This window comes from Lampetra planeri, chromosome 1 (assembly GCF_965212315.1).
Source record: "Lampetra planeri chromosome 1, kcLamPlan1.2.h2, whole genome shotgun sequence".
Taxonomy (NCBI): Eukaryota; Metazoa; Chordata; class Hyperoartia; order Petromyzontiformes; family Petromyzontidae; genus Lampetra; species Lampetra planeri.
The window spans coordinates 15,601,640-15,612,566 of NC_136107.1; the positions used below are offsets into that span (position 1 = coordinate 15,601,640).

General features: G+C 43.8%; 1 long non-coding RNA gene across 1 annotated transcript; it reads right to left on the reverse strand.

Annotated features, from left to right (window-relative positions):
- Positions 1–3,221: 3,221 nt before the first annotated feature.
- On the reverse strand, positions 3,222–8,997 carry LOC144718911 (uncharacterized). The gene is made up of 2 exons (XR_013585495.1): positions 8,711–8,997; positions 3,222–5,441 (listed from the first exon to the last, which is right to left on the reverse strand). It is a non-coding gene; the product is annotated as an uncharacterized LOC144718911 (long non-coding RNA).
- Between the last annotated feature and the right edge of the window lie 1,930 nt (positions 8,998–10,927).

The following is a 10,927-nucleotide window of genomic DNA, read 5'->3' on the forward strand; positions in this document are numbered from 1 at the left end:
ATTTTAGCAAATTGAAAACACGTTTTCATTGCTGTAAAATATGAATATCCACAAAGGCTAAAATAAATTGTGCTTTCAAGTATGGAATATAATTGTAACTTTATAAAAACATTTAAAACAAAACATGAGTAGGCCTCATTGTGTAAAACTGCAAACCATTTTATTGAATGTGTTCTTACTGTGTTAAAATGTGGGGTACTGTAATACTTTGATTCAGCCACACATTCTGTAAATGACTGAGGCCAGTTCGGTTGTTTAAGCACATTTGTTAAAACTAAGCCCTAGTTTATTACACTCAGGAATTTCTGACAAAAAATAGTTAATACATTTTGTTTCAATGCAATCAATTCGTTTCCAGGCCTCGACCGGGCATAGTGGTCCTCACGATGTACTGCCAGGCAACCCTTTCCTTGCAACCGACGCAACGCCGAGTGCAGGCCGAGCCATAATGCCTACGTACAGCTCTGCAATATGAAAAAGTTAAATGAAAAAAATAATTGTGAAATGTTGAAGTAATCCAATATCATGGAAAATGTGACTACTTTATTTTTGCTTTAAAATATGACAAGCCTTATTTAATTATTTAGATTTCATATTTTTGTGGTGGAAATAATGTATGTGCAGATATATGCATTTGTTCACACCTGCTTGTGTTTAACCAAATTTGCACAATTTAGTGATATTAGAATATTTTTCTAGACAGGCTATGCTCCAAGGTAAGATGCTTAACTTTTAAAGGGCAAAGTGAAGAAGGATAAGGAACGTTTGCCTCCTAAGCGCCGAAAGGAACGTTTGCCTCCTAAGGGCCGAAATGCTGGGTTAATTAGTATTGCACTGCCTTCTAAAGGGCAGCATGAATTATTTAGAGATGCGTTGTTCAGAATGCAGGGTGTGTACTTCCCTTTTCGACCACACCAAGAACATTTATTCAGGTGTCTAGGTAGCTAAACCCTCCGTCAGAATCCAGTACAGGCAGCCATCTATGATTAAAATAGGGGTTCAATTGTTGCAAGTTTATGGTTTGAGGCTGGTCAACAATTACTGCATATTAAATGTAGTTCTGCTTAATTTGGCTTATTCCAGCTCTGATAATGTAAAAAATATATTGATTGCATGTATATGCCCCACAAACGTTTTGCGTTTATCAAAGGTGCAAGTGCGTTCAGAAATGGTGAACTGTAGATCTGATATCACCTCTAACACGGTATAGTGTAAATATAGCTGTCAAAATGCCAAATACAAAAATCCCCCACCAACCGCGTTTTTTGCATCCACGGTTTTTATGTATCCACGGTTTCCCTTCAGAATACCGATTTGCTAACTGCGGTATGTGGTTTTGTGTATCTGCGGTTTAGTACGGGGACCAGCAATCTTAATTTCAAATCACCCACATGTGTCCCCTCCATGCATCATCTCATCCCACCACCACTCCCTTCCGCATAGTGACTGTTGTAGTGTGTGGACGTTGCCTATTGCTACGCATAATTCTGCGTTTAACCTTCCATTGTTTCTCTTTGGTTATTTCGGTAAAGTCACGTAGAAAGAAAATAAATTAAATAGAATACGCTGTTTCGATTGCAACACAACCAGTCATCATGTAGAACTAAATTTGAGAGAGACAAGACACAGAGACACACAGGCAGAGAGACACAGAGAGACACACAACATAGACACAGAGACCCAATGCCTCTGTCGTAGCCTTAAAAAGAGAGGGGGGGAGAGAGAGAGAGGTGGGTCTGCTGGAGCAGAGAAATTACCATGTCAATGAGAGCTGTGTGGAAATCCACCCCGCGGCGGCAGGGGGAGAGAAATAGCGAATGGACCTATGAAAGCCTGGTAAATTTGAGAGAGAAATAGGCAGTTATAAAAAAAAAAGAATTTTGGAAATGTAATGCAATGCTGGGTCTTTCTCTCCCCCTGCTGCCGCCGGGTGGATTTCCACACAACTCTCTCATTGATATGCTAATTTCTCTGCTCCAGGAGACCCAGCTCTCTCTCTAACCCCCTCACTCTCTCCAAGGCCACGACACCGAGGTAGTGGGTCTCTGTGTCTATCTGTGTCTCCGTGTCTGTGTTTTGTCTCTCTCTCAAATTTAGTTATACCTGATGACGACTGCTTGTGTTGCAATCGAAACGTCGAATTCTATTACATTTCTTTTCTTTCTACGTGATTTTACCGAACAAACCAAGAGTAATTCCTGCAGTTACAAAGCTTCAAATCAAGTCTTCCGTTTATTTGCTTTAATTTTTCCTTTAATCATGGCCCCTAAGCATGCAACCAAGAGGGTTGACAAAGCCCCTCTTCCTTCTGTTACGAGGTGGTGAGACTCAAGAGTTCACTGGCGCGGCCACAGCAGGTTTCTGTATCCATCAGGTATTCTTTATACTGGTAGTAACCTTCTGGTTACACCAGCCAACGGGAGATCATTCTGTCCGTGCATTCCAAATATGGGAGGGGTGGGTGGGGCTGGGTGGAGAGGGGAGGGTGGGGAGGGAGGGGCTTGGTTGGGAGGGTAGGGTGGGGAGGGGCCAGTGGTGGGGAGGGTGGGGCTGCGTGGGGAGGAGAGGGTGGGGAGGGGCTGGGTGAGGAGGGTGGGGCTGGGTGGGGGGTGGGAGGGGTGGGGCTGGGTGAGGAGGGGCTGGTCACCCCGTGGTGCCCTTATAAAACTCAACGTTTTACAGGTAGGAACAACAGGTTCCACACTGCCCACCAGGGATTATTTGTCTGTCGTGCATCGGAATGCACCCCACCCATGCACCCCCCCCACCGACCGCCGAGCAGGGCCCCGATGGATTGAGGATGTCGGGGAGGGTGGGGGGGGGAAGGTAAACACGCCCAATTATCCAACTTCCCCCCCTCAAACGCCGAGCGGGGCCGCCATTGGTAGAGGTGGGGTGTAAACACGCCCACTCATGCAATCCCCTCCCCACCAAACACCGAGCAACGCCGCGATTGGTTGACGATGTCGGGGAGGGTGGGGTGGGGAAGGGTAAACATGCCCACTCATCCAACTGTCCCCTCCCCCCCCGAACGCCGCTTTCCAACCAAGTTCCTACCTGCGCACTCCGAAGGACCGTGTAACCTACTCACGCCGGCTTGTGCCTGCCCTCACAGTCGGGTATATTTGCGGAATACACCACGCCGCTGTTGACCCTGGCCATTGACCGAGCAACCCAACGTTACGACCAGCTCCCTCCGCAGGAATGTGTTAGACTGCCAGTACGCTCATTCAGTTTAATAACCATTTCTACAGTCGACATAGATTGCCAATATGCTCACCAGCTTAATAACCATTGCTATAGTCTACATTATAGACTGCCAGTACACTCACCAAACTTAATAACCAGACTACAGTCCACATTAGAGATTGCCAGTACACTCATTCCGATTAAGAACCAGGCTAGTCTACATTAGTGTTATTTATTTTATTATTTGTATTCACTTTATTTTTATTTTTCTATCTACGTGACTTTACCGAAAGAACCAAAGAATAGGCAACTTAGGCTTTAACGAGTGTGAACGCAGTCGCGGTTGCCCTCAACCCCTATTTCCCATAAGACCTTAGTATTGCCAACCACAATTTTGCCAACCACAGAGGCTTTCAGGAACATAACCTCCACGGTCGGCGAGGGATTGTCTCGTGACATGGCAGTGATCGCGTAATTTAAATATGATTGGGAATAAGTTAAGTTTATTTCAAATAGCAGGACACATTTCTATAGAAGGGATGATGGCCCATGTCAAGAAAAAGGATGGAATGGCAGCCAAAGAATGCAACTCATCTGAGAGGACATCTTTTGGAAACCTTCACGCAGCAGTTGCGACGATAAAAATTGACCATGATGTTTGAGGTTGCAGTAAGAAATGTGTACAAGTAATATAATATATTCCAGACAATATAATGCCTGCGTGGAACGTTTATGTGGCTCGTTTGTAATTTACACACCCTGATTGGCTATTATGAAAACATGTGCAAGTCTATCCGTGAACCCCCCCCCCCCCCATAGAGGACTGCAATGGCTCATCAATGTCAGTAATATTCTTGGTTCTTTCGGTAAAAGTCACGTATAAGGGAAATAATAAAAATGAAATATAATAAGATACAATTATCACGACGTTTCGGCTACAACGTAAGTAGCCGTCCTCAGGTGAAGAACAGGGCTGTCGGAAAGGCAGCATCCTAATATGAATCCATGCAGTCACGAAAGCTTTAAATCGAAATGTCAGTAATGATTACCGATATCAGAGGTCAGCAACCTGCGGCTCCAGAGCCGCATGGGGCTCTTTGAGGACTGCTTTGTGACGTTATTCACATGCATTGCAACTTTTTAAATATTTTTTACCGAATTCTAAAAAAATGGCTCTTCTTTGTATGTTGGTTGCCGACTTCTGACCTATATCTTCTTTATCCAAAAGCATTCCTAGCAAAGTGTTCTGATAAGAGTGTCTGTAGAGGGCAGTAATATTACATTACACGTCATCTTAATTTTCCAAATGTTTCGTACTCATATTCAGATGCTTATACAGGTAAAAATAAAAATTATGGTATCGTGCATTTTGATATAGTACATTATTTTCTCATTCTATTTAGCACATTGAAAAATAGCTGGCACACATTTATCCAATTTTCAGCCCATGTGTAAAATTAATTAAAAACCAAAAAACAGCTGGAAGTCACCTCCAATGAGATGTGTAATAATACATATTTAAACATCTCACTAGCCTCAGGGACAGTACACCTGTTTAAAATTATAATGCATCATCATTATAATGCTGTAGGCCATGAGCCAGGGCTCAAAATTTTGGATCCGACTACACTATGGTTTTCAGTTAACCTGATGTCTTAACTGTCTGGAAACATGTCATGACATTCCAAATTCCCAGCAAAATGAAATTTTGGAGTCCATCTTTAAAGCTAGGTCGCTTCATTGTATAATTGTTTTACTCAAATAGCAGAAATTGCAATAACTATAGTCATAATAACCTCCAAATAAGTTTCATTGTATAGCTATAATATAGAGCCATATAATGACTATAATAGATTATTTGTTATAGCTTTTCAAAGGTTTGTAATATGTGTAATGAGAGCGCCATCTGTATTATGTAGGACGTTGTTTGCTACGCAGTTATGGTGAAAGAGTGGAGTGACCCGGGAAGCCTCTGGAACGTTTCGGAAGGTTCCATGAGGGGCGTGGCCAGAGGCGGGGTTTAGTCGCAGGGAAGCGCATACAAGCGAGGGCCGGAGCAAGGTGCGGGGTCGGTGTGAAGAATCAAGAGGAGCTCTCCATTGCTGCTGCCCCGCCATCTCCATCGGCCACGTGGCGGCTCGACCTCCAGCCGCTCAACCACTCCCTAGCGCGCCATCAGCCAGCGGCGTGTTAGAGAGCGGCTGAGCGCCATGTGGCGCGGGGCAGTGAAGCCGCCTGGGCGGCGATCATTCCTTAGTGAGAGAGAGAGAGACAAAAGACAACCAAGCTGTACCGAAGATTTATTAATAAACGACTTAAAGTGCTTACTGTGTCGGAGTCACTTATTACATATGTATATATATTAAGCAAATAATTGTCTTCTGATTCATACCCCAACATTTCAAATATGTTTTTTTAAGTTCAGCTAAGATATGCATGATGGAATAAAACTCGGATTAAACATTCATTCTCTACAGGGTAAAGCAAGGGTTGGCAAACAAAATAACAAGCCTTTTTTTCCAATACGGTAAAAACACTCTATTTCAAGAGCCGCAATGCATATGAATACGAGGCGTTCCTTAATAAATAACGTCACAAAACAGTCCTTAAAGATCCGCATTTGGCTCGGGAGCTACGGGTTGCCAATCCCTGGGCTATACTGAATAGCAGAGGTGGGACAAAGTCATTGTTATGCAAGTCCAAGTCGAGTCGCAAGTCATCAAATTCATGACTCGAGTCTGACTCGAGTCCAAGTCACATGACTCGAGTCCACATCTCATAGGTGGGACAAAGTCATTGTTATGCAAGTCCAAGTCGAGTCGCAAGTCATCAAATTCATGACTCGAGTCTGACTCGAGTCCAAGTCACATGACTCGAGTCCACACCTCTGCTGAATAGATATTGTGTAAAAGAAAGATGCTTCTGTGCCAATGCTTGTGTAGTGAGTCATTTCAGAGACACTATTTAGGAGGCAACAAAGTTTATTCTACACTCATGCAACACCGTTACACACGGGACTAAATACACCTATCTCTCACTCTCGTTACGCTCGAGACTACAATACACCTATCTCTCTCGCATACTGGATAACTATAATCGGGTCAGAGCGGCCAACGTTCTGCCTGACCCACGATGTCGAAGACAGAGCACTTGAGTTCCACTTCACCTTCAGACAGCCCCAATATTTGAATGGAGCTTCCATTTTATCCCTCTCGGCGCGGCCTGGCTCCACCCCTGGCCATGCCTACCTCTGGAATATTCCGTAAGGTTCCAGGCCACCTTACACCTGTTCCCTTTCTGGCTCCGCCCTTAACCACGCCCCCCTCAGGAACTCTCCAGACCTTTCTCAGCTACTCTTCCCGTGTCCCCTCGCTCACCTTTGGCCCACATTCCTCACCCCGGCCCATCAGGTGCTTAACCAGGTGCCAGGGTGACTCATCCTCACATGCCCCCCCTACCGCCAGCCGCCCCCACCACACTCCCCCAGTGACTGACTCTGTGGAAATTACCTGTGGCGCTGGCGGAGGCTGCTATCTCCTACTCTGTCAAGATGACTCATCTGGTTCTCTTCTGCTAGCACCCAGTATCATGCCATTTGTGACCCACTGTATGGTGCTGCACGGTATGTTAGCCTCAGCGCCCATTTCTATGACACTTGGTGCTATGTGCCATAGTGATTCATTTAATATCACTACACTTGGGAACCAAGAGTGAAGACATCTCGCCGCTGCCACTCCAGCCGGTGTTTGCTGAACCCCCCGCCCGGGACAGATGGGTGAGCGGGTATATAAGAGCGTAGGTGAGGGCAGCGGTGGAGATACAGAGTCGCTGAGTGTGGAGCTGCTATATGCAGAATTGCTGAGTGCGTAGCTGCTGTGTGCAGTCGCTGAGTGTGGAGCTGCTGTATGCGGAGTCGCTGAGAGCAGAGTTGCTGAGTGCAGGATAAGTGAGGTGTAGAATAGATAAGAGCGGGGAGAAGTCAAGTATATGTGACTGTACAGATAATTTTCGGAGTGCCTACAACTGGCGCAAGAACAGGTGAATAAAGTGTAAGCAGGTGACTTGTTACAACGTGTCGGTGTGAGTAATTTTTGAAGACACTACATATGCTTAGTCTTGATATAACTGAATAGTAACAAGCATTTTAGAACATTACATGTTAAGATTGAGTTTCTTCCAAAATGTCGAATGCTATAATTTTTGCCGTTTTCTTGCAGAACATCATCAATTTGGCGGTGCCCAGGAGAGTGAGTAAAGACAGAATACATTTCTGTTTAGATATATGGTAGAATTACACTTTCTTTATCTTTAATTTGTCATTATATACCAATAACACGTTCATGAGTTCGTTGATACTTTCAATGTTGTTTCAGGGAAGCGGCAATAGTGATACTCTGCAGTTCCTATGCACAATCACACTAATCTGGTCCCACAAGTCCTCAACATGAAGCTCAAGCAAAACAAGAGAAGGAATTGACCAGCCCCTAAGATAACCATCCGTGGATAACACTTTGTGAAAGCTGCAGTAGTGAGACAATTTCAGCAAATTGTCAAGCTTGCAGGAGACAATCCGACTGTTGCTCCAAAGATAGTGTCACGGAAACTACAGATGAGAATTCATTCATAAAAATTAATTGGCCAGGCTGGTCAAATATACTCACGAGTGTACTGCATGACAAAATGTGCATGTTTCGTATGCGACAAGTGTATGAAAGAAACAAATAGCCGTGAACCGTTGGAAGCCAGCAGTAGAACTGAAAACTGACAAAAAAATTTGACATTGCAACCCAACGCTCAGGTGAATTATTTCTATAACCTCAAGAGATATTGTCGCAGCAGATGTGCACTTTCGATTTAAAGCTTTCGTGACTGCAGGGATTCATCTTCTTGGTTCTTTCGGTAAAGTCACGTAGAAGGGAAGTAATAAAATAATAAAAATAAAGCATAATAAAACAATTCTCACGACGTTTCGGCCAGAACGCAAGCAGCCGTCCTCAGGTGAAAACCAGGTCTGTCGGCTGCTGACGGCTGCTTGCGTTGTGGCCGAAACGTCGTAAGAATTGTTTTATTATGTTTTATTTTTATTATTGTATTACTTCCCTTCTACGTGGCTTTACCGAAAGAACCAAGAAGACAGATGGAATGTGTTACATAGACACCTTCCGTGTCATAGTTAATATTAAACGTATATTAAGTTATTGTAGTGTTTATTTATTATTCATAATGGTATTGAGTAGTGTACTGTATTTTATTCGGTGTTTAGTTAATAAACAGCCAAGTTAATTCAGCTATTACGAGTCTGACCGCGACCGTAGGTCCCCTAACCACCTATTTCCCATAGGCCCTGTAGTTTATCAATCACGGACTTGCCTACTGGTTGGCGAGGGATTACTGTATTTAAAAGCTGAATGACACAATTTGTGCCATTCATGAGCTTCACTGGAACACGTGTAATGCAATTCACAATACCACATTGCAGAACTAATCATGGAAGAAACGTCTGGACTTGTTAATGGCTTACCTGAATGTTTTGCGGCATGAGAGAGGTCCACTCTCAAGAGTTTTGGATGACTTACATTGAAATGGTCGATTGTCTGGCCTCGATCCACGTGAGCTGAAGTGGATCTATCCAGACTGTGAACGCTAGCTCATAAACACAGTCGAAAGTCAGGCTGATATTCTGAACTTGATACGTTTAATGAGCACGGCCCTCTCTACAACGGAGTGGAAACGGATCCATCACAGGGTAAATTAAATATTTAAAAATACTTTAAAAAACACGCTTTAATGAAATGTACTGTCCGAGCTGCCCCTCCCCCTGCCCCCTTCCCCCATCGCCCCTCCCCGCCTTCCACATCCCCCGCCCCTCGGCGTGGCTCCCCGAGGCTTGCCGTGACGTAAGGGACCGTGGTGATTTACAGCCAACATGAGTTGAGCATGGAAAATTAGAGCCGTAAAAAATATCGTTTAAAATATGTATTTTAATTTTAAATGATAGAATATAGCATTGTCATCAGTATGACATACCTATACGAAGTTTGCAGTCGATACGACATTGGGAATACGGTTGAAATTGAGTTACAAGATTTTTGGATACGACAACACATACAGTAAGTTAAATAAAAGCGTGTAAAAAGTTTAAAAATATGTTTTGGATTTTTTTATGATAGAATATCGTGTTGTCATCAGTATGACATACCTATACGAAGTTTGCAGTCGATAGCACATGAGGAAATGTGTAGAAATTGAGTCACAAGATTTCTTTTTTGAGGATACAATAGACGAAGTGAGTTAAAAATAAAAGCGTGTAAAAAAGGTATTGTGTCTCCAGGGCTGCAAATTGGCTGAATTAACATTCAATTACAGAGCTTAGCGTGGAGACTTCGTTTTCAAAATGTCTGGCCCTGCTTCTCCCTGGTTATGTGCCCAGGGGCCCCTAAATCTGAATACAAAATATCATACCTGTTTATCTTATGTTCGACATTGCAAATGTTCAAGAGTCATGCGGACAAGTCACCTCACCAGGCTATCAATGTCGCCCGTCCTCTTGCTGCTATTTCGTGGCCAATTGCCCACATAGTTTCACGGTGGCAAGATGTTAACTACCTCGTCTGGTATACAGGAGGTCGTTGGTTCGATACCGACCCTGACGCCTGCTGTATATTTGGAGTTTGCGGTGTCTCTCTCCCCATGGTCGCATAGATTTTCTCCCGGTCTTCTGGTGTTTCCCTCCACATTTAGAAACATGCGTCTTGAGTATTTGGCTGCTATAAATGTCCAAATTTGTGGCCAGGTCGCTTGTTAAAAAGATCTATATAGCTCAGTGGGCCTGACCTTGTAAAACAAAATATTCTCGGTTAGAATAGTCATCATCCTGCTCGGGCGGCCGTTTTACAAAATTGTGGCCAATTTACAGAGTTGTGTCCAACGTAAAGAATGTTGAAGTAGTTTGCACATGGTATGCTTAATCGTCACTGCTAGATGGCGCTCTGAACATTCAAGCCTTGAGATGTGCACGTGTTGATTGGTGCAACCATGTCTCATGCTAAGCCGTTTCAAGTTTACGGCCATGTCTCGCTCGTTGTCAGTCCACTGCTGGATGAGGGCCTCCCCACGCCATGTTGGTCGTGAGGGGTATCTGACCATACTGATCAGTGCGGGCTGGTGAAGGTGCAGGAAGTTCAGAACAATGGATATGTTTGTATTGCCCTCTACTACTATTACTGTTCACCCATGCAAACACAATCCAGGCTCAATACCCATAACTCCTATTACTGTTCACCCATGCAAACACAATCCAGGCTCAATTCTCCTTTGTTTACAAGATATGATAACATGGGGCGCATTTCGGAAAATCAATTGTGCTCTGTATGTAATGTATTTTAACACCCAGAGGCCCACATACCGAACTTCTAACGCAATTCTAAACATTGCATAGGTAACGTTGTATCACATTCCCGATTCCCCGCAGGATTTTTGCACGAGGATAATAAACGTATAACATAAACAACATTGCATTTTACGACATCATCCACTTTGATTACCTCTCCAAAATGGTTCACATTATTTATAACGATATGATAAACTATGGGCTTCATCTTCTTGGTTCTTTCGGTAAAGTCACGTAGAAGGGAAGTAATAAAATAATAAAAATAAAGCATAATAAAATAATTCTCACGACGTTTCGGCCACAACGCAAGCAGCCGTCCTCAGGTGAAGACCAGGTCTGTCGGGGAGA